This window comes from Ovis canadensis, chromosome 2 (genome assembly GCF_042477335.2).
Source record: "Ovis canadensis isolate MfBH-ARS-UI-01 breed Bighorn chromosome 2, ARS-UI_OviCan_v2, whole genome shotgun sequence".
Lineage (NCBI taxonomy): Eukaryota > Metazoa > Chordata > Mammalia > Artiodactyla > Bovidae > Ovis > Ovis canadensis.
The window spans coordinates 191,738,906-191,762,842 of record NC_091246.1 but is presented as its reverse complement, the minus strand read 5'-3'; the positions used below and the strand labels follow the sequence as shown (position 1 = coordinate 191,762,842).

Genomic DNA, 23,937 nt, shown 5'->3' with positions numbered 1-23,937 from the left:
ACCGGATGCTATGATCTTCGTTTTCTGAATGTTGAGCTTTAAGCCAACTTTTTCACTCTCCTCTTACTTTCATCAAGAGGCTTTTTAGTTCCTCTTCACTTTCTGCCATAAGGGTGGTGTCATCTGCATATCTGAGGTTATTTATATGACCACATCAATCTGTTTTAACAAACCCTTCAGGGACTTGCATGCACATCAAATTGGAGAACCACCACCCAGTTATGCTGGGGACCGAGTCCCTGGAAGGGGGCCCATCACATCTTCCAGCAAGCTACACGGCCCCCCACCCACCACCTCCAGCCACCCACTGTAGACACCTGCAGAGCCCACACCTAGGGCGCTGCTAACCACACAAAAGCTCCATCGGCATGCCCTCTGGCATTCCTGCAGGGCAGTGCTCAGAAGCACTTCGGGTGGGTTAGGATTTGAGCTTAAATGTAGTAAAAATGCATCATTTTGAAAATATTCTCTTTGGACAGACCATTTGTTGGTTCAGAGTGGATGCTCTGTCTTTTTCCTGCAAAGTTGATTAGGCAGAGGAGGGCCCCAGGCAAGGCAGCAGAGGCAGGGGTCCAGCGGGCTTCAGTGCTGCTACAGCGGGTGTGAAGCCTCACTAACTAACCAGCAAGTACGCTCCCCTCCCTAAGCCTCAGGCCTCCTGCCTGTGAGAGGCTGTGGTGAGACGAAGGTAAAGAACACTGGGAGCCAGGTGCCATCAAGGGAAACTGCTCTATTTTAAAAATTGTATTTTATTGAAGTATAGTTGATTTACAGTGTTGTGTTAATTTCTGCTGTACCACAAAGTGATTCACTTATACATAGATATACATTCTTTTTCATATTCTTCTCCATTATGGTTTATCACAGGATGCTGAATATAGTCCCCTGTGCTCTGTAGCAGGGCCTTGTCCATCCATTCTCTGTATACTAGTTTGCACTGGCTAATCCCAAACTCCCAGTCCATCCCTAGCCCCATCTCCCTCCCCCTTGGCAACAAGTCTGAGAAACTGTTGTTTGATGGACTGCTATGAAATTGCCATTTTGATGGCTTGAGCAAAGTGCCATGTACACAGGGACAAATGGTGGGTTAAGGAGCTGGCATTTTACTCTGAATTCAGTGGAGGTCACTGGAGAGCTTTAGGCAAATGAATGACTGGGGTCACACACTTTATTACAAGATACACTTTATCTAGGAGCCTTTGGCTTCTGTGGGGAGAATAGGTCAGAGATGCTCTTCCCTTTTCCTTGGGGCCCCAGCAGCCCTCAAGGGCACTGGATCTCTCAAGACGTGTCTGACTGTAAGCAACAACCATGGAGACCCTTGTGGGCCCGTTTAGCACTGAACTGGTGACCAACTAAGTGAGAAGGTGCCACTCCATTTTATAGGTGGAAAGACTGTGGTCTAAGAGACAGTCACCCCATGCGCTTCCTTGCCGGCACATAGCCTTGGGTGCGGTTCTGGAAGCAGGCATGCAGCATCTCTGATCTGGGCCTCCTGGTGTCCAGACTCTACCAGGAACGGGGTCAGTCCTCTGTGAAGCTGGAAAGGTGCCTGGTCCCACACAGAGGAAGCCCGGGGGCCGGGGTCCCCTCAGGTACCTCAAGAGCAGTCTGTTAAACACTCTTGAGTGTGAACCCCATTTTTGACACACACTAACTCTGTGACCTTGGCCAGCCCACTTCACCTTTCTGAGCTCCCCCTCCCATGCCTGCCAAGACAGAAAAATAACACCATCCTTCGGAGCCACGGGGAGAATTAGACATAGCATCTTGTCTTCTGGTCCCAAAGGCTGGCCATGCGGGGTCCCCCCCTCCTGCCCCCAAGCCACCCCACTTCCCGGCCCTTCCAGGCTGTCCACCTGGATAATGGGCTCTGTGTACCTCCAGTTCAGAGGCCTCACGCACAGGGAAGATGAAGGTCTAGGCTGGAGAAGCTGGACCCATCTCTCCCAGTAGGCACCCCCTGGGCCCCAGCAGCCCGGGAGAAGGGCAGGCCTGGACTTGAAGGGGAAGTTGTCCTGCTCACTGTCCTTAGAACCTCGAGGATGCCGGTGACACAACAGAGTGTGGACATTAATGCAATCGAAGGGTAATTCAATCACTTCATAGAAGTTGATCTGTCCTTTTTATTACAATTACTGTCGGCTGGGGTGTTTCGTTCCATCATGGAAAATAAACATCATTTATCATACTTGTAAAGATTAGCCCCCGACAGCTACAGCTCTTGCTTTGCATAAATGTGTATTAATGTCGGCCCTGCCCGCAGTGTGGGGAGAAGTCTATATTTCACAAGACTGATTAGGCCCTGTCACCGGTGCTTTAAGTAATGTCTTATCATGACTGATACACCCCGACTGCAAAGTAGCAGCCGGGGGAGGGTGGGGGCTGTTCCAGGCGATTTATGGTGGCACTGGAATGGAAAACAGACCTCGGAAGGTGGGCATCTGTTTCCTCCGGGCCTGAGTCCATCCCCAAGGCTGGGGACTGCCCTCGTCCCTAGGCCCTGCCTGAGAAGCAAAGGCTGCCAATGTGAGTGTCAGGGCCGGGGAGCTGGGAGCCTACTAGCCTCAGCTAGGCCCCAGGGTTGGGGAGGTGGTCCGGCCCAGCCCTGAGTGCCCTCCTCTGAGACCCACCACGTTTTCTCTCCTCCACCAGAGGCTTCATCAGGAGGCCCTTGGCACTGATTCTGAGGCCTCCCTTCTTTGTCCCTGTGCCCAAGTCAGTCAGGGGCTGCTCCTGGCCACCACTGCTGATGCCCAGATAGTTGTCCAGCCCAGGCCTCTCTCCGGGGCTCAGCCTGGCATCCTAGACCACCCACCTGGATGTCCCACTGTGGTGCTAACCTCCTATATCGTCTGTCTTCCCTTCTGCCTCTGCATTGCGGCCAGCACTGTCCTGCTAAACAGAAACGAGGTTATAATAGCCCTCAAGGACTCCGCATGCCCACAGGACAATGCCCAAGCCTTGGCAATTGGCCTTTCAGGCTCTCCAGGGATCAGTCTGCCTCCTCTCCCCCACCACCCCACTGCCAGACCTTCCCGCCCATCTCTCCAGCTCCATCCCCTGAACCCAGCCCTGACTCCTGCTCGGGTGCCTCCACCACCAGCCCAAAGACTTCCACACTCTGCCCCATCCAGGTCAGGGCAAACCATCCCTCTGAGTCCTCTGACTGACCCTTCTGACCCCTGTGACATCACAGATCAGGACTTAGGATCAAAACTGTGGGGGAAGGGCTGGCTTCACAGGGCCCCCACTCTGCAAGCCAGAATCTGGGTGCAGAAAGACATTTACATTGTTCTTGGTTTTAGTAATTGATTTTTATTACATTGGAAAATTCATCTGAATTCTATCGTTCTATAAGGACCATAAGCATAAGGAGTTTATACTTGGTGGTATGGTCCCCTGTTTACGAAGTTTGTGATAAATAGAGTGTAATGGATGGTACAGTATGAAACAGTAGAATTGTGTTTCTCTTTCAGCCAGTCTGTTCATTTCTGAGAGGGCAGGGGTCTTGTCTGTAAGAAGTTGGACAAGAATGGCATCTATGAGGAGGGGGAATGGGAAGTTTGGAAGCACTAAGTGGATGCCAAGGGATGCTGGCTAAGTGAATGACTCACTGAATGGGCACTAATGAATGAGGGCTGCCCTGGGTGACCGGGAACACGAGCGAGGCAGGTGCAGCAGGGCTCTAGCAGGTGCCCAGCATCGCCATGCAGCTCCTCCCTGAGCCCTGAGGGTGCAGCTCAGGCCTGGACCTGAACTCCCTCTAGGGTCTAAGGCTGCCAAGACCCACCTGACTCTCTCCATCCTACCCCTACTCCCATGGGGCCTCTTGTGGGCTCTCAGGAAGGATCTGAGCCTGTTTTCCACTTACATCCTTTAAGGGAAAGGCAGTAAGAAGGGGCTTTACTGAGATTAATACAGTTCATCTATTTCAAGTGTACAATGTAATGCAATGATTCTTAGTACATTCACAGAGCCTCCAACCACCACCACAGTCAATTTAGAACATTTTGTCACCTTGGAAATGTTAGAAACCCTATACCTTTAGCCAGCATCTCCCTGTCTTCTTCCCAGCTTTTGTTCCCTCTTCTTCCCAGCCCCTGACAACTACTAATGTACTTTCTATCTCTATAGGTTTTCCTATTAGGGATTTTCTTACAAATGGGATCTACCTTCCCTTTCCCCTCTCCTTCCCCATTCCCTCTTTCCCCTCTTTTACTTCCTCCTCCTCCTTCTTCCTCCCCACACTCCTCCTCCTCCTGCCCGTCTGCCTAATCTGTGGACATGAGCCTGGAGAGGCAGCAGCCATTTTGTATCTACGAGGCAACCTTAGGAAGAAGGTCACACTCCAGGAATGGTAGGCCAGAAAGGTAGAAGGCACCCACCTCATTCATAACACAGTAGGGCCTACAGGCTAGATTTGGATTGTCTACTTCCAGATGCCATGGTCTGTGAAAAAAAACAAAACAAAACAAATCACATAAGAAAAACCCTATTTGGCTGAGCCACTGTGGTCTAGTTTCTGCTACTTGTGAAAAGACCTTGGTCCTAACAAAAAGCATTAAGCTCTGATCAGGTCTGTTCCTGCTCAAGAAGCAGCACAGGGATCCCCATCTTCTGTGGAATGAAGTCAAAATGTGTCAGCTGGGAGCTTATGGCTGGAGTCCTGTGCTCTTTGGGCCAGTCCCCTCTATGCCCCCAGGCCAGAGGGTTTTGCCTGCCGCTGCCCCTTCATTCTCAGCTACACTTGGCTCCTTCTCCGCTCTGGGATCTCCCCTGTATCTCCATCTCCTCCTTGGAAACCCTTCCTTCCCACCCTGAGGAATTCCCTGGCAGTCCGGTGACTGGGACTCTGCACTTTCACTGCTGAGGGCCCCAGGTTGGTCCCTGGTTGGGGAACTAGGATCCCACAGGCTTCGAGGCATGGCCCAAAAAAGGAAGCGGTGTGTTGCTGAGCCATTGCTTGTTCAAGCAGTGCTCACCTCCTCGACCCTCACACGCACCCCCATCTCCCCACCCTCTGAAAGCAATCTGGGAGTCTCGTGTGGGCACATGGCGCTTTGTGCTTTCTGTCTGCTCTCATCCCTTCCCCATCCTGTAAGACTGCTTCTTTTCTACACCCACTCTGTCCCTTGGGTCCAGGGCAACACATTGTAGGCATGTCATTGGTACTCCATAGATGTCTTGTGAATGAATGAACATAGTGATTCTTTAATAATATGCTTTATACGATATGGCAACCTATTTCCTATAACACATCAATGTAATAATAAGCTTTATTTATTGGCCCGTTGCTCTCTGGCAAACACTGTATTAGGCACTTAATTTGAAAAAATAATCATGTGTATTTTTTCTTGTGTATACCAAAAGAATAAATGTTCTTTGTTGAATGCAGAAAAATACATTTAATTATCTCTAGTTCTGTCTAAATCTCTTGGTAACACCTGTGAATATCTTTTCAGATACATATGGAATATTATATATAGACACAGAGAGAAAGAGAAAAAGGATCACTGTATAAAGGATGTTTTTGGTTAATTTTTAAATTGCTGGTTATTCTTTTACTAGACTTTTTTTTAACTATGCCACTCTGCTGTTGGATCTTAGTTCCCCAACCAGGGATTGAACGCGGACCCTCGGCAGTGAAAGTGCCAAGTCCTCACCACTGGACTACCAAGGATGTCCCTAGGCATTTAAGATTTATGTCTCAACCTCATGTGTGAAAGCCATATTTGGAAACTGCTGCTGCTGCTAAGCCACTTCAGTCGTGTCCGACTCTGTGCAACCCCATAGACGGCAGCCCACCAGGCTCCCCCGTCCCTGGGATTCTCCAGGCAAGAACACTGGAATGGGTTAGAGGTTCAGACAAATGAATTCACACACCCAATACCACACAGCTAGGAAAGTGCCAAAAGCCTTTCCTCTTCACTCAACACAGGTAACGATTTCTGGTTCTAAGGACTCCTGCATAAGGTAGGCCCTAGAATGCCTACCACATATTTCAGTGAAAATTTAACTGTCATCTTGGGGTGCATCTATCTCTTCCCTAAGATGAGCACAGATGGACTTCCGTGGCTAGCAAGCCTCTGAAAAATCATGTGCAAAATTTTCTGTGTATGTCTGAACGTTTCATTTTACAAGGGAAGATTTAGAGCTTTCAGGAGATCCTTAACAGGCCTGGGTCCCACACAGCCTGGGAGGCGCAGACGTGCTGAGCTCATGCATCCATGCCGGCTGTCTGCTGCATGGACAAGCGCACCTGTGCATTGCCCACGTCCAGCTCTGCTTTGTGGCTGATGCAGGCCACCAGTCCAGCCCTCAGTCCCCAGGCCCTCCCTGCCGTTCTGCTCTGGAGTCCCAGGTGGGACAGACCTGGTCCACAGTGTGGATGTCAGCTCGGCCCAGAGGCCTCAGAGCCAGCAATCAGTGAGCTCCAGCAGACTGAGGGCCAGTCATTGGGGCCAGCAGGGTCCGGAGGTGAATGTGGGAAGAAGGAGGCAGGGCTTGTCATGAGTGACACCCAGGGGCCCCCGGAGATGAATCACTGACTGAGGATACACAGCCTCTGGGAAGGAGTGGGGGTTTGTTTCCTGCACCTGCTGGGGCTCAGAGGGCTTGGGACACCCAGGCTGGAGTCTGGGGCCTTGACACCGATTCTCATTCCAACACTAACCAACCTGATCTTAGACAGGTCATTATAGCCCCTTGGGGCTCAGTTTCCCCATCCGTAAAATTAGAACCCCCAAGGATTTAAGGGAAAATGGATACATGTATATGCATGGCTGAGTCCCTTCCTTGTTCACCTGAAACTATCACAACATTGTTTGTGAATCAGCTACACCCCAATACAAAGCAAAAAAATTTTTAAAGGCATTATGATTCCATATTAGCATCAGAGCAGGACTAAAGCAGTCCTCTGAGCTAAAGGGCCGGGGGCTACGGCCTCTGGTTCAAAATCATGTGATGGCTGGCCACACCAGGATGCTGAAACCCACTGCCCATCCTTCCCCTAGAGGTGCAGAAGGAGGAAGCTGTGGGGAGACAGGAGGAAGGAGGCCCTGAGAAATCTGGGGACGGAGAGGCTCAGAGCCCCCGGAGGATGGCGGTAACGCCTCGTCCTTGCCCCCGGGACCCCAACTCACAGACCATTGCCTGGTATTAGTTTTCTAAGGCTGTCATAACCAAGCACTATAAACCAGTTATTTAAAACAAAAGAAATTTATAGTCTTACAGGTCTGGAGACTAGAAGTCCAAAATCAAGATATCAGCAGGGACAAGCTACCCTGAAAACTATAAAAGCGATAAAGCCTTTTTTTTTTTTTTTTTTTGCCTTTCTAGCTTCTGTTGGTTGCTGGCCATCTTTGGTGTTCCTTGGTTTGCATGACATCACTCAGATCTCTGCCTTTGTCTTCACATGCCCTTAGTCGTCTTCTACTTTTTTTTTTTTAAGAATGGATTTATTTAGATAGATACACATTCTATAGATAGAATATGGTCTGTCTTAAAAGGCAAGAGAGGCCCAGGGAGAAACACATTCCACAGACAGAGTCTGGGTCATCTCAGAAGCCAAGAGGTCACATGGCCTTCGTCTTTTTTTTTTTTTTTGTAAAGGAACTACAGCCTCATTTATTATACGTAAATCTTGAACTAGTCTCCATTTACCATTTGATTTCTTTATACCCAAAATAGGAGTGTTGCAAGGACTGTTACAGGGAATTAATAGTCCCTGTTCCTTTAAATTTTCAATGATGGGTTTTAACCCTTCCTTAACCTCAGGTTTCAGAGGATACTGCCTTTTTTTTTTTTTTAATTTTTATTTTTACTTTATTTTACTTTACAATACTGTATTGGTTTTGCCATACATTGACATGAATCCACCACGGATGTACATGCGATCCCAAACATGAACCCCCCTCCCACCTCCCTCCCCACAATATCCCTCTGGGTCATCCCCGTGCACCAGCCCCAAGCATGCTGTATCCTGCATCAGACATAGACTGGTGATTCGATTCTTACATGATAGTATACATGTTTCAATGCCATTCTCCCAAATCATCCCACCCTCTCCCTCTCCCTCTGAGTCCAAAAGTCCGCTATACACATCTGTGTCTTTTTTGCTGTCTTGCATACAGGGTCGTCATTGCCATCTTTCTGAATTCCATATATATGTGTTAGTATACTGTATTGGTGCTTTTCTTTCTGGCTTACTTCACTCTGTATAATCGGCTCCAGTTTCATCCATCTCATCAGAACTGATTCAAATGTATTCTTTTTAATGGCTGAGTAATACTCCATTGTGTATATGTACCACAGCTTTCTTATCCATTCATCTGCTGATGGACATCTAGGTTGTTTCCATGTCCTGGCTATTATAAACAGTGCTGTGATGAACATTGGGGTACATGTGTCTCTTTCAATTCTGGTTTCCTCGGTGTGTATGCCCAGCAGTGGGATTGCTGGGTCATATGGCAGTTCTATTTGCAATTTTTTAAGGAATCTCCACACTGTTTTCCATAGTGGTTGTACTAGTTTGCATTCCCACCACCAGTGTAGGAGGGTTCCCTTTTCTCCACAGCCTCTCCAGCATTTATTGCTTGCAGATTTTTGGATCGCAGACATTCTGACTGGTGTGAAGTGTTACCTCACTGTGGTTTTGATTTGCATTTCTCTAATAATGAGTGATGTTGAGCATCTTTTCATGTGTTTGTTAGCCATCCATATGTCTTCTTTGGAGAAATGTCTATTTGGTTCTTTGGCCCATGTTTTGATTGGGTCGTTCATTTTTCTGGAATTGAGTTGCATAAGTTACTTGGTGCTGGGAAAACTGGTCAACCACTTGTAAAAGAATGAAACTAGATCACTTTCTAACACCGCACATGAAAATAAACTCAAAATGGATTAAAGATCTAAATGTAAGATCAGAAACTATAAAACTCCTAGAGGAGAACATAGGCAAAACACTCTCCGACATAAATCACAGCAGGATCCTCTATGATCCACCTCCCAGAATATTGGAAATAAAAGCAAAAATAAACAAATGGGATCTAATTAAAATTAAAAGCTTCTGCACAACAAAGGAAAATATAAGCAAGGTGAAAAGACAGCCTTCTGAATGGGAGAAAATAATAGCAAATGAAGCAACTGACAAACAACTAATCTCAAAAATATACAAGGATACTGCTTTTTATGTGGAAATAAGAGTGGGTCTTGGAGCTTGACAACTACAGGAATAGCATTTTGTGCTCGACCCACAGATTTTCCATCAGCCCATACTCTAGCATTTACTTTTTGTTCAACTAGAGGAAGAGAAAGGGAGGGCTCCATATTCATAAAAACAGAGGCATGGACCTTGCTCAGTATATCCCTCCCCAAAAGGGGTGAGGGAGATTCTGGCATGATCAGAAACTTGTGTGAAAATAGCACAGAATCCCAGTTGCAAGATAAAGAATAACTGAAATAATACCTTTTGGCTTGTCCAGACAGTCCCATTATGGAAGCAGATCGGGAAGAAAGTGGGCCAGGGGCTTCAGTAAGCACAGAGTAAGTTGCCCCAGTATCTAAAAGGAAATCGACGGACTGGCCTCCCACATTTATTAATACCTGGGGTTCCTCAGGTGTAATTAGGATGGGAGCTTGTGTGGGGACCCCTGGGCACCTTCAGTCCTGATTGTCTTGAGAGTCCGACCCCAGAGACCTATGCCTCTGAGGGCAGTCTCTCTTCCAGTGTGGTCCTTTGCAGACCGGACATGGAGCCGGGGGCAGCTTAGATGCCTGAGGGCAATCCTGCTTGAGATGCCTCTCCTTTCCACAGTAATAGCAAGCCCATCCCTTTTCACCTGGGTCCCTCTGGGCATTTTTCTCCGGCTGCTTGAGAGCGTTTTTCATAGCCATTGCGAAAGCTTATGCCTTTTCCTTTGTCTTTCTTTGCCTTTCTTTCTTTTCCTCATATTCCCTACTGTAATAGACCATCTGAGCCAGTTGTATCTAAAGACTGATTTGGTCCATACGCCCGTTTTTGTAGCTTATGGCGGATATCTGGAGCTGACTGAGTGATAAATCTATCTTTTAAGATCACTTTTCCTTCTTCACTTTCGGGATCAATCTCAGTGAATCTGCGAAGAGCTTCTCTTAGCCTATCTAGGAATTTACCGGGAGCTTCCTTCTCCTCCTGTTGTATGTCTGCCAATTTGCTATAGTTTAAAGGCTTAGAATGCGCCTGCCTGAGTCCTTCAAGAATACATCTGACAAAATAACTCTGACCCCATCTTCCTTTAGCTGAGTTGTAGTCCCAGTCTGGTTCTATAGCTGGGACCGCCTGATTCCCAGTGGGGAGGGCCGCTATCTCGTCCTCCCTCTTTCCTACTGATTCATTACCAAGCCATTCATCTCCATAAGCAACTGCTTTTCCCACAACTCAAGTCTTTGAGTCGGGAGTCAGCGTTTGTCCCAAGATATACATCACATCCTTCCAAGTAAGGTCATAAAGCAGAGTAACACCTTTAAAAGCTCTAATATATTTTTCTGGGTCCTCTAAATAGTCTTCCAGATCCTCCTTGATTCTTTGTATTTCTTGATAAGAAAAGGGCTTATTAACTCTCATAGACTGATTATTTCTCCTGGTGGGTGTTTCATGAAGAGGCAACAGCTTGTGTGGCTGTTCCTCTGTCTCTCTGGCTGCTCTGCACATATGATCCCAGGGATAGACTGGAGAAGCCTGTTTTTCTTTTTCTCTTTGTCTCCTGTCCTCCATCTCATCTCTAACTTCGATGGTCTGAGTTTCTACTGAAACCAGAGTAGTCTGAGGTCATACTGAGACAGGAGTTGTTTGGACCTCCACGTGGGCAGTTTGAATCTGTTTAGATTTCCACTGAGACCAAAGCAGCTGTTCTGAGGGGGGTTCTCTGGCTTTCAGTTAGCTCAGCTTGGAGCCCCGGGTACGGGGGCAAAGTAGGAGGACGGGAGGGAGCTGAAGACCAAATCTATACCCTTAGGACATAAGTCTGGCATATTTTGCAGAGAGAAAAAGGGCAACACACGTGCTGCTTCTGCCCACTTCCCTTGTTCCTTGCAGAACCGGTCTAATTGTAAAACAGTACTACACTCAAGAGACCCTCCAACCGGCCACCGTTCGCCGTCCTCCAGGGGATACCGAGGCCATGCAGTATCGCATAGGAAGACCAGGTGTGTCTTCTTTAAGCCCTGGGGATCAAATCTATCCCAGGTTTTCAAGATACAGTTCAAAGGAGTGAGGCTGGAATTGTTAGTTCCCATCTTGTCCTGAAGGATCCCAGACGAGCCCCCAGGATGAAAGGTTGTTGTTGAATCACGACGCCGGAATTCTTGGCCCCCGGAGGAGAAGAATTCAATCCAGGGCCAGAGACGAGGCTTGATTGCTTGGAGCTTTTGTGTAATAAAGTTTTATTAAAGTATAAAGGAGATAGAGAAAGCTTCTGACATACACATCAGAAGGGGGTAGAAAGAGTACCCCGGCCTTCATCTTTTAAAGACACAGGTCATTTGGCTTTGAGGCCCATCCTAATCTGGTATGATTTCATCTCAACTATGGAGGAAGAAGTAGCAACCCACTCCAGTATTCTTGCCTGGACAATCCCATGGACAGAAGAGCCTGGCTGGGCTACAGTCCACGGGGTCTCACAGAGCTGGACAAGACTGAGTGACTGAACATACACGCATCTTAACTAATTACATGGGAGAGGCCCTATTTCCAAATCAGGTCACATTCTGAGGTGCTGGGGTCAGGACTTCCACCAATTTCGAGGTCACTATTCAACCTACAACAGTGTCCAGTGTGTATTTGGTGACCACTTGGGAGAAGCAAATGGGCAGAGACACTTGGCAATCTTGCTGCGAGGAGATTCCCAAGGAGATGACAGTGGGCTCATGGGGACATGCTTTTCAAAGAGCTGCCGCTCCTGGGGGGAAGTCTCACTTACTGTGCTGGAATTACTGAATCATGGGGTAGAGTAAAGCACCTGCGGATCAGGGAGGTGAAGCCACGCAAGTATCCACAAGAGTGGACAAGATGCTGCAGACAGGTGAGCAGGACCTAGGGGTCAGAGGTGGCAGGGAGATACATCAGACCAGGTGTCAGAAGTCTTTGTGCTGTTTTTCCATCATGATGAAAAAAGTTGCTTTTTCCACACCCACAGAACAAATATAACTGTGACTTGTGATTCACAGTGTAATGTGGCTGATTTCACGTACTTTTGAGTTTGATCACATTTTGAACATACCATTGGGGCTGTAACTCTGCTTTTTTGAATCTAGTATTAATTAAAAACACATTTAATACCTAACAGAAGCAGAAGATATTAAGAAGAGATTGCAAGAATATACAGAAGAACTATACAAAAAAGATCTTAACAACCCAGATAATCACGATGGTGTGATCACCCTCCTAGAGCCAGACATCCTGGAATGTGAAGTCAAATGGGCCTGAGTAAGCATCACTACAAACAAAGCTAGTGGAGGTGACGGAATTACAGTTGAGTTATTTCAAATCCTCAAAGATGATGCTGTGAAACTGGTACACTCAATATGCCAGCAAATTTGGAAAACTCAGCACTGGCCACAGGACTGGAAATGATCAGTTTTCATTCCAAACCCAAAGAAAGGCAATCCTAAAGAAAGTTCAAACTATCGCACAATTGTACTCATCTCACAGGCTAGCAAAGTAATGCTTAAAATTCTCCGAGCCAGGCTTCAACAGTATATGAACCATGAACTTCCAGATGTCCAAGCTGGATTTTAACAAGGCAGAGGAACCAGAGATCAAATTGCCAACATCCGTTGAATCATCAAAAAAGCAAGAGAGTTCCAGAAAAACATCTCCTTTTGCTTTATTGATTATTCCACAGTCTTTGACTGTGTAGATCACAACAAACTGTGGAAAATTCTGAAAGAGATGGGAATACCAGACCACCTTACCTGCCTCCTGAGAAATCTGTATACAGGTCAAGAAGCAACAGTTAGAACCAGACATGGAAAAACAGGCTGGTTCCAAGTCGGGAAAGGAGTATGTCAAGGCTGTACATTGTCACCCTGCTTATTTAACTTATATGGAGAGTACATTGAGAGATGCCAGGCTAGATGAAACACAAGCTGGAATGAAGATTGCCGGGAGAAATATCAACAACCTCAGAAAAACAGATGACACCACCCTTTGGCAGAAATTGAAGAGTTACTAAAGAGCCTCTTGATGAAAGCGAAAGAAGACAATGAAAAAGTTGGCTTAAAACAGCCTTCAGAAAACTAAGATCATAGCATCTGATCCCATCACTTCATGGCAAATAGATGAGGAAACAGTGGAAACAGTGACAGACTTTATTTTGTTCAGTTCAGTTCAGTTCAGCCACTCAGTCGTGTCCGACTCTTTGCGACCCCATGAACCAGAGCACACCAGGCCTCCCTGTCCATCACCAACTCCTGGAGTTCACCCAAACCCATGTCCATCGAGTCGGTGATGCCATCCAACCATCTCATCCTCTGTCGTCCCCTTCTCCTCCCGCCCTCAGTCTTTCCCAGCATCAGGGTCTTTTCAAATGTGTCAACTCTTCGCATCAGGTGGCCAAAGTATTGGAGTTTCAGCTTCAACATCAGTCCTTCCAATGAACACCCAGGACTGATCTCCTTTAGGATGGACTGGTTGGATCTCTTTGCAGTCCAAGGGACTCTCAAGAGTCTTCTCCAACACCACAGTTCAAAAGCATTTATTCTTCAGCGCTCAGCTTTCTTCACAGTCCAACTCTCACATCTATACATGACTAATGGAAAAACCATAGCCTTGACTAGAAGGACCTTTGTTGGTAAAGTAATGTCTCTGCTTTTCAATATGCTGTCTAGGTTGGTCATAACTTTCCTTCCAAGGAGTGTCTTTTAATTTCATGGCTGCAGTCACCATCTGCAGTGATTTTGGAGCCCCCCAAAAATAAAGTCTGCCACTGTTTCCACTGTTTCCCCATCTATTTGCCATGAAGTGATGGGACCAGATGCCATGATCTTAGTTTTCTGAATGTTGAGCTTTAAGCCAACTTTTTCACTCTCCTCTTTCACTTTCATCAAGAGGCTCTTTAGTCCTTCTTCACTTTCTGCCATAAGGGTGGTGTCATCTGTGCATTTGGGGGTCTCCAAAATCACTGCAGATGGTGACTGCAGCCATGAAATTAAAAGACACTTATTCCTTGGAAGAAAAGCTATGACCAACCTAGACAGCATATTAAAAAGCAGAGACATTACTTTGCCAACAAAGGTCTGTCCAGTCAAAGCTATGGTTTTTCCAGTAGTCATGTATGGATGTGAGTGTTGGACTATAAAGAAAGCTGAGTGCCAAAGAATTGATGCTTTTGAACTATGGTATTGGAGAAGACTCTTGAGAGTCCCTTGGACTGCAAGGAGATCCAACCAGTCAATTCCAAAGAAAATCAGTCCTGAATATACATTGGAAGGGCTGATGCTGAAGCTGAAACTCCAATCCTTTCGCCACCTGATGCAAAGAACTGACTCATTGGCAAAGACCCTGATGCTGGGAAAGATTGAAGACAGGAGGAGAAGGGGATGACAGAGGATGAGATGGTTAGATGGCATCACCAACTCAATGGAGAAGAGTTTGAGCAAACTCCAGGAGTTGGTGGTGGACAGGGAAGCCTAGCGTGCTGCAGTCCATGGGGTCGCAAAAGGTTGGACATGACTGAGCAACTGAACTGACTGAAAAACCCGTTGTTTTCACCATCTATGATGTTTGAAGCTGGCTTGCCTCTTTGACCTCTTGGTGTCTGGTTCTATAAGAGCTGGGATATAAAAACCATTTCATAAAACAAAGGCAGGTGTCAACTGGTCCAGCTCTGCAGAAGCCCCCAGCTGGTCCATGGTGATAGAGGTTGGGAATTGCTGCTTTCAGGATAAATCATTTTGTCTGTGGGCAATTTATACTTTAGAGATGCCCAGATGGTGGCCTTGATTTACAATTTACCTGACCCAGCTGTTTCCTGGCTTTTTGCTGAAATATTCAGGGTTCAGTGAAAAGAACAGAAACCACACTAGGTATTTTAAGCAGAAGGGATATAATACAGGGAATTAAATATTTACAAAGTCATTTGAAGGGGCAGAGGGCTAAGTTCCAGCCTTGGCCTCAAGAATGAATACTAGGACACTGCAAAACAGAAAATTAATTCCAGGAACACAGTTGTGACCCAGGGACCAGGATCCTGGGTAGAGGAAGCTGCACTTACTGTCTGCACTCTGGTCATGGAAAAGCTGCCTCATGAATCATGAAGCTGGTGGCCGGACATGGGAATGCTGACTCCAGCCACTGCTGCAGCCACCTCTCAGCACCTTGCAGTAGGAGCTGGAAACTGCTCTTTCTTATTTGCTAGAAGAGAACAGCCCAAAGCTTTAGGAAGCTGGCCTCCAATTCCTTTCTGTCTTCTAACCTCGTGGAAGTGATTCTAGCTGAAAGTGGGTCTGGGAAATGTAGGTTAAGCTTTCAGATGTCTTCAGTAGGGGAAGGCCCATGGCTTCATCCTACATATCAGAAATCCTTTATTATGCACTGGAAATATCCACTTCCTAGGCAGAGAGGAGGCAGAACATACAAATGCTCCAGGGAGAGAGAATACAGGTGTAAATGTAAGCAGATGCTCCTTTCGTTAAGCTGACCAGGGTTCTAAAAGCAGTAAGGGGAAAGAAGACTGTCTCAGAGCAGGGCTGTCCCGAGGGGCTTTTTGCAATGATGGATATTTCTATATCGTTGCTACCCAATACAATAGCCATGGCTCCATGTGGTTATCAAACAGTTGAAGTGTGACTAGTGTGATTGGACCCTAGAGACTTTCCTTTTCAGTCCGTTCAGTTCAGTTCAGTCACTCAGTCGTGTCCGACTCTTTGCAACCCCATGGACTGCAGCACGCCAGGCCCCCCGTCCATCACCAACTCCCAGAGTTTACCCAAACGCATGTCCATTGAGTCAGTGATGCCATCCAACCATCACATTCTCTGTCGTCCCCTTCTCCTGCCCTCAATCTTTTCCAGCATCAGGGTCTTTTCCAATGAGTTAGCTCTCCTTTTCATTAATTTAATTTAAGTAAGCATGGACTTCCCTGGTGGTCCAGTGGTTAAGACTCTGAGTTTCCAAGGCAGAGGTACAAGTTCCATCCCTGTAAGGGAAATAGGATCCCACATCCCATATGGCATGCCAAAAATAAATAAAAATAAAGAAATAAATGTGCATAACCACATAGGGTAGGGGCTACCATAGCGGACAGTGAAGCCTTAGAGATGTCCAGAAGGATCAAGGCTGAGACCCTGACTTCTCTGTCCTGTCAAGCCTGGATATGGTATGGTTACCTGGATACCCTCTTAGAAAATAGCCTGAATTGTGGGGCTGAAGAATGCAGAAAGAACCTCTCCTCCTGGAATGGCAGGTATGCTAGAACTAAAAGAAGGAGCAGAAACGAGGGTTCACCCCACGACATGAAGCAGAAGCCAAAGTAGTAGGTCTTTGGGGTTTTCAAAACAAGGAGGTTGACCTTCAGTCTGAAGAAGATATGAGCATCCAGAAGGCTGGAATGCAGGGGGAAGAAATCCAGGAAGAGGGGGTGGAGTGGCTGATGAGACCAGTGGGAGCAAACCGCAGCTGGGCTTTATGAAGCTGATGACGACCCGGCTGACCCCACCTGGCCTGCTTATGGGTTGGGATAATATTTTAGCTAGTAACAAAGAGTATCCGTTTCCTATTGCTGCTGTAACAAGTCACTACTAACTTGGTGGCTTAAACAACACAGGTTTACTACCTTACAGTTCTCTAGGTTAGAAGTCAACTTGGATTGTACAAGACTAAAATCAAAGTGTTGGCAGGGCTGCGTTCCTTCCGGAGGCTACAGGGAAGAATCTGTATCCTGCCTCTTTCCCAACTTCCACTGGTTGCCTACACTTCTTGGTTTGTGGTCCCACCTTCCATCTTCCAAGTCCATCACGAGGACCTCTGCTCCTGCCCTTCTGTCTCCTCTGAGCCTGACCCTCCTGCTTCCCTCTTACAGGAACCCTGTGATTGCATTAGGACCACCCAGATAAGCCAGGATAATCCCTCAGTCTCAATATCCCTAACCCAATCACACTGCCAAAGCACCTTTGCCTAAGGCAGTTTATTCACAGGTTCTGGGTACTGGAATGTGGACATCTTTGGTTCCTAATTTTTTGGCCACATCATGCAGCATGTGGAGCTTCCCTGACTAGGGATCTATCCCGTGCCTCATGCAGTGGAAGCACAGAGTCTTAACCACTGGATCATCAGGCAAAGTTGGAACATGGACAACTTTGGGAGGTTATTATTCAGACTCTCACAATTTCTGTTTAAAATCCATCTTGTTTCTCATTCTCCATCCCACTGTCATCCTTGGCCTTGCCCTAGTCAGTTTGCATTTGTTGCTTCAGAGAAGAACAGCAGGACAATAGAGAAAATAGTCATTTCTTGTTTTTCCTGGCATTAAAAAAAAACACCTTTTTACTTTATATTGGAGTATAGCCAATTAACGGGCTTCCCTGATGGCTCAGATGATAAAGAATCTGCCTGCAATGCAGGAGACCTGGGTTTGACCCCTGGGTCAGGAAGATCCCCTAGAGAAGGAAATGGCAACCCACTCCAATATTCTTGCCTGGAGAATCTCATGGACAGAGGAGCCTGGTGGGCTACAGTCCATGGGATTGCAGAGTCAGACACGACTGAGCGACTAACACACACATACACACATATAGTCAATTAACAATGTTGTGAGTTTCAGGTGGACAGCAAAGGGACTCACCCATACATATACATGTACCCATTCTCCCCCACACTGCCCTTCCATCAAGGCCATTTCTTGCCTTTTTAAGTTTCAAAAGTCCAGCTTTAAAGGGATGGACACCAGGCCAGGGAGGGAAAAATCAACAAGAAGCCAGGAGACATCAAAGAAACATCCCCCTGGTTGAGAAGCTAGCTGTCCCTGAGGAGAGGGCCTCCGGCCTTGTTCTTCTTGACTGAGCAATGGTTCATGTTAGAACCTAGGTTGTTTTTGAAGGTCAAGAGCAAAGGAAACTTGTGTCTGTGGCAGTCAGGATAGGTAGCCTTCGTCTCAGTAGCAAACAACTCCAAGTCTCTGTGGCTTAGCAAAATGAGATTGATGTATCACTGTCATTCCACATCCATCAATGGTAGACTGGGCCCTCTCTTCTATCCCAGGATGCAGGCTGGGGGCCTGCCCTCATGTCCTCCATTCAGGACTCAGGCTGATGGAGCAGCCACTGTCACACTAGTCTCTGTGGCAGAGGAAAAGAGAGGTGCACCTAGTCTTGGTCTGGCTCTTCGCAAAGCTTCTGCTGGGTGGCACCACTTGCCACTTCTCAGTTTTCATTGGTTAAAGCAGGTCATAGTCCATATCTAACTCAAGGGGACAGAGTAGTGCCTGAAAGGAGACCTGGGGATGCTTGGTGATCATAGCTAATGATCACAGAACTTCCCTTCCCAAGCAGAGCTCCTGGGAGGAGGCCAGAGCCCAGAGAAGTGGCTACTTAAGAGGTCTGCATGGGCAGATGGCCCTGAATCATTAGAGGTTCCCTGAGCTCAGGCTCCAGGTAGCAGTGGTGCTTCCTGGTGCTGGAAAGGGGATTTTAAGAGGTAGGCCAGTCTGGCAACCCAACAGTAATCTGAATTAGGGTATCCCTCTGATGCCAGAGTGAGCTGGTGGTGACTTCAAACCTCCAGGGAAAAAACATAAGGGATTCTGAATAGACTGAACCTAAGGTTACAGCAACAGTGCAGTGGCGTCCCCAAACAGAAATTAAGTTTAGATATAGAAAGGCAACATTCACACCATCATGAATAGAAACCAAAGCCTGATGTTACAGGACATATAGGTAATGTGATTGATTCAAGGTCCACATGCTATATGACACATTGGTAACTCTTACAGAGAGCCTTTACTTAATCATTTCTTTTTCTCATTTAGAAAAACTATCACTGGTGACTAAAAGTTTCAACAATGATTTAAATCATCTAAAATTCAAACACACAAGCTCGATGGCATGCAAGCATATCTTCATGGACTAACTACTGAAACTGATGGAAAGAGCTACCGCTCAGCCTCACTTCGACGGCTTTGTCTTCACCAGAAAAGGAAGTTAGGGAAGGGGGTAGATAATGAGTTGCTGAATTTCCAGAATGTGCCAGAGACTGTGCGGGGTACCTTGAGCCTCATCCACGTGAGGCTTAGGAGATTCAGGCACTTGCACTGAGTTGCTTAGCTGCTGGGCCAAAGCCCAAAGTCTACCCAGTTGGCCTGGCTCTTCCTCAGCCTCTGCCCCATGTTGGTTATGCCCATCCCTGCGTCCGGTTGCCACATGGACAAACTTGACAGGCCAAGGGCCCTCAGCCCCCAGGCTCCCTGGCGCCAGGAGTCAGAGTAAAGGCCCTCACAGAGCTGCTGGGGAGAGGACCATGGGAGGACAGCCAGGCTTATGCATTTTGTCAGGAAGACCACGGAAAGGATGGCGTGTTGTCCTCAACACAGCATATCAGATATGTGATGTCAGCTTGTCCCATTGAGTGTGATGCTCATCTTGATGACTTGCTTAAGAGAGTATCCTCCAGATTGGTTCACAATAAAGTTGCTATTCTCCTTCTTTGAAATTAATAATTGGGCAGCTTTGAAAATACAGTACATATTTCTGTAAACAATTCAAATAAGAAAGCAAAGGTAACTGCCTTCATCTTCAAAGGTAACTCTTACCAGGTTGGCTAAGAGTTGTATCTCTTAAGAGTGCATTGGCATCTGTATTTTCCCCAGAGTTTACCTCTTTTGGGGGCTTCCCAGGTGGCGTTAGTGGTAGAGAACCCACCTGCCAATGCCTGAGACATGAGACGCAGGTTTGATCCCTGGGTGGGGAAGCTCCCCCCGGAGGAGTGCATAGCAGCCAACTTCAGTACTCTTGCTCAGAGAGCCCCATGGACAGAGGAGCCTGGTGGCAGCAGTCCATGAGATCACACAGAGTCGGACGTGACTCTGCATGCATCCCTACTTTGGGACTTTCCAGCTGGCTCAATAGTAAAGAATCTGCCCGACTATCCAGGAGACACAGAAGACTTGTATTCAACCCCCAGGTCAGGGAGATCCCGTGGAGGAGGAAATGGCAAATTCCATGGAAAATTCCATGGACAGAGGAGCCTGGCGGGCTACAGTCCATGGAGTTGCAAAGAGTCAGACATGACTGAGTCACTAAGCACACACACACACACACTCACACACACACACACACACACACTCACACATATATACACCTATTCTTAAATAAATGAGAGTAGAACCATCTTACACAAATTGTTACCTCAACTTAGCTATTTCTCCTAACAAACAAACTCGTAGCATTATTTATTGCTCATCATTGCTTTATTTGTTTCGTAATTATGACTAGTGAATTCACAATAGCCAAGATATGTAAACACTCTAAATGTCCATTGACAGAGGAATGGATAAAGAGGATGTGGTGCATACGCACAGCGGAATCACGACTCGGTGGCTGAGATGTGGTAGAAGACGTGGTCCGGTTCAGCCGCTCAGCCGTGTCCGACTCTGCGACCCCATGAATCGCAGCACCCCAGGCCTCCCTGTCCATCACCAACTCCCGGAGTTCACCCAAACCCATGTCCATCGAGGCAGTGATGCCATCCAGCCATCTCATCCTCGGTCGTCCCCTTCTCCTCCTGCCCCTAGTCCCTCCCAGCATCAGGGTCTTTTCCAATTAGTCAGCTCTTCATATGAGGTGGCCAAAGTACTGGAGTTTGAGCCTCAGCATCAGTCCTTCCAATGAACACCCAGCGCTGATCTCCTTTAGAATGGACTGGTTGGATCTCCTTGCAGTCCAAGGGACTCTCAAGAGTCTTCTCCAACACCACAGTTCAAAAGCATCAATTCTTCGACGCTCAGCTTTCTTTAACAGTCCAACTCTCACATCCATACATGACCACTGGAAAAACCAGAGCGTTGACTAGATGGACCTTTGTTGGCAAAGTAATATCTCTACTTTTTAATATGCTATCCAGGTTGGTCATAACTTTCCTTCCAAGGAGTAAGTGTCTTTTAATTTCATGGCTGTGGTCACCATCTGCAGTGATTTTGGAGCCCCCAAAATAAAATCTGACACTGTTTCCATTGCACACATACACAAATGGAATGACTACACAGGCAGTAAAAAGAATAAAATAAGGCCATTTGCAGCAACATGAACGCAGCTAGAGATCACCATATGAAGTGAAATCAGACAGAGACAAATACCATGTGATACCACTTATAGGTGGGATCTAAAATATGACACAAATGAACTTACTGTGGAACAGAAACAGAGTCTCAGACATAGAGAACAGACTCGTGGTTGAGGTTGGGGGGATGGATTGGGAGTTTGGGATTAGTAAATGCCAGCTATTATATAGAGAGCAGATAAACAACAAGGTCCTGCTGTACAGCACAGGGAACTATATTCAAAATCCTGTGATAAACCATAATGGAAAATAATATGAAAAAGAATGTATATATATGTATAACTGAACCACTTTTCTGTATAGCAGAAATTAACACAACATTGTGAATCAACTGTACTTCAATAAAGAAAATAATTATGGCTAGTGAGAGTGAAATGATTGACTGTCAATATTTCTGCTGGGAGGTTCCAGTCTGTTTCACATTTGGCCGATTTGTCTTCTTGCTGTGTTGTGGGCGCTCTCTGGATGGTGCCAATAATTGAGCGGCAAAGGACAAACAAACGAGAGAGAATATCTGGGGGCTTTCAAAGAGCTGAGGCTGTGGGGCACTCTGGAGCTGGAGGTGGGGACGGTTGCTTGGGACAGGTGACAGGTCTGGTTTGCAGGCCAAGAGGCTGGACTTTGTTCTGCAGCTTAGAGAGGGTCCTGTGAGTGGGACCTGCCCAGGTGGATGTGATTTTTAGAAAGATCTGTGAGCACTCTCCGGAGAAGGGTGAGGCTCAGAGAGGGCCCTGGCCAGTGCAGAGGTAGCTGGTTTAGGCAGCAAGCTAGGAGGCCAGGAGAGGCTTTGAAAGCCCCTTCCATTTGAGGAAAGTTCTGGAGAACTCCAGAAAACTGGCCTTTGGAGATGGGGCTGGACTCCTGCCTTCATGCGCAGCTCTCATTATCACTCTCCCCATTAACGATTTATTGTATTAGTTAGAGCTAATTTACATGTTACTGAAGCACTGAAAACAGATTGCAGATGTTTGGAAACAGATGTTATCCTAATGTTAAGGCAAAACCATGAATATTTATGATGATTATTGCCCGGATCAAATTACCTCCCTTAAACAGGGAGGCATGTTCTAGCAACTTTTGCTGGGAACCTGGACAGGGAAGGCAGGAAAGTGCTGATGAACTTTTGGGCACACTTCAATTTTCCTTCACGTGAGATCCATTTTTCTTCTGCCTTCCCATGGACCTGGGAACAGAGATTTGTTGTTAGGGAATCAACTGAGGGATTTTCCTGCTACTCATATTGATTGGCCAAGTTAGGATTTTCCATCTGACTTTCTCCAGCCTCTTGGAAGATCTGCCAAGCTGCCTTTCACTTAAGAGCTGGGGTCACTTCTCAGGCTGCAGCAGGGAGGCTGGGCTTCCTGGTCCTTCTCCCAACCACTGCCCGGGGTCCCAGAGCCACCAGGGGCCAGGCTGGGCCACAGCAGCAAGTGGGGTCTGCGAGGCTGGAGGCTGACTTGCTTTTCTCCTACTGGCTGTCCTGGCAGAAACACCAGATGGAGCGCTGTCCCTTTGCAGTCTTCAAGAGTCTCCTTCTCAAGTTCAGGGCAGTCATCTGGGAAAGTGTGAGGAATCTTTGAGAGGTGTGATGGGTGGGAGATGCTCTCCAGCCCCTCTGGATCCTTCCACCATTCTTGTGCCTGTCTCTGTCCCACCTCCCACCTCATACTTTTGCACTGAAACGCAGCCCCTGCAGTTCTTCCTGGGGTGACTGCCTGCCCTCAGCCCCCTGGTGTCCCTGGTCCCACCCAGCACAGAGAATCCAAAAAACTTGGGAGCGGATGCCCTCCTTGGCCGTCTTACCCTTAACCGATAGCTATAATGAAAGCCCAGCTCTTTGGCCTCAGGTTGGGGCATGTCTGAGGCCCAGTTTACCCTCTGGGGCCTCCCTCAAGGTCAAAGTGTAGCTCTACCCTGGCTAAGCCTCCACTCCTTTCTTTCTTCCTTGTTCAGTCCTCACACTGGTTTCTAATGGGGGCAGGTCCTCAATAAATCCCCCACTCAGGGGGCCTTGTCCCAGGACGTGCTTTGGGGGACCCCCACCTAAGACCCCTGGGGTTCCTTCTGTGCTGGCCCCACACCCGGCAATGGGATGAAAATGATAGAGGGACAGATCCTGTGCGTGAGGAGCTTAGGGAGCAGTGGAGACAGATGGGGAGCGGAAGATTCCAGTGGCTCAGGAGCAGGCACAGAGGGAAAGGCACTTCTAGCCTGTGGCTGGGTGGCGGGAGCGTCAACTGCCAACTACGCCTGCCGGGACTCTTGAGCACCCCCTGCAGGCCACATATGGGGCCAGAGGCATTGTGTCTCATTTCATCCTCAGGTTAACCCTGCAAGGTAAATGTCATCAGTCCCATTTCCCTCCTAAAAACCCTGAACCTCAGAGATGTTTAGTGATTCACTCCGGGGCATCTACCCAGTTAACAAACTTTCATCCAGCAGAGCCTCCTGGAGTGCAGGGGCCTATCCTGGGTAAGCTGACAGGAAGAGAGCTATTAATATAGATGATTAATATGGAAATACAGAATAAACGTGTCATTCCAAGCTGCGATGAATGGAAATTCATGAATGGAATCCCTGGAGGGGAAGGGCCTGGGGAGGTGACATCAGGGGGGACAGTGAAGGATGAA

At 47.3% G+C, this 23,937-nt stretch overlaps 1 non-coding gene and 1 pseudogene across 1 annotated transcript; both read right to left on the bottom strand.

Annotated features, from left to right (window-relative positions):
• LOC138432436 (uncharacterized) overlaps positions 1–23,937 on the bottom strand; it is a 146,087-nt pseudogene that overhangs the window by 97,480 nt on the left and 24,670 nt on the right.
• TRNAE-UUC (transfer RNA glutamic acid (anticodon UUC)) lies at positions 5,611–5,683 on the bottom strand. The gene has a single exon. It is a non-coding gene; the product is annotated as a tRNA-Glu (tRNA).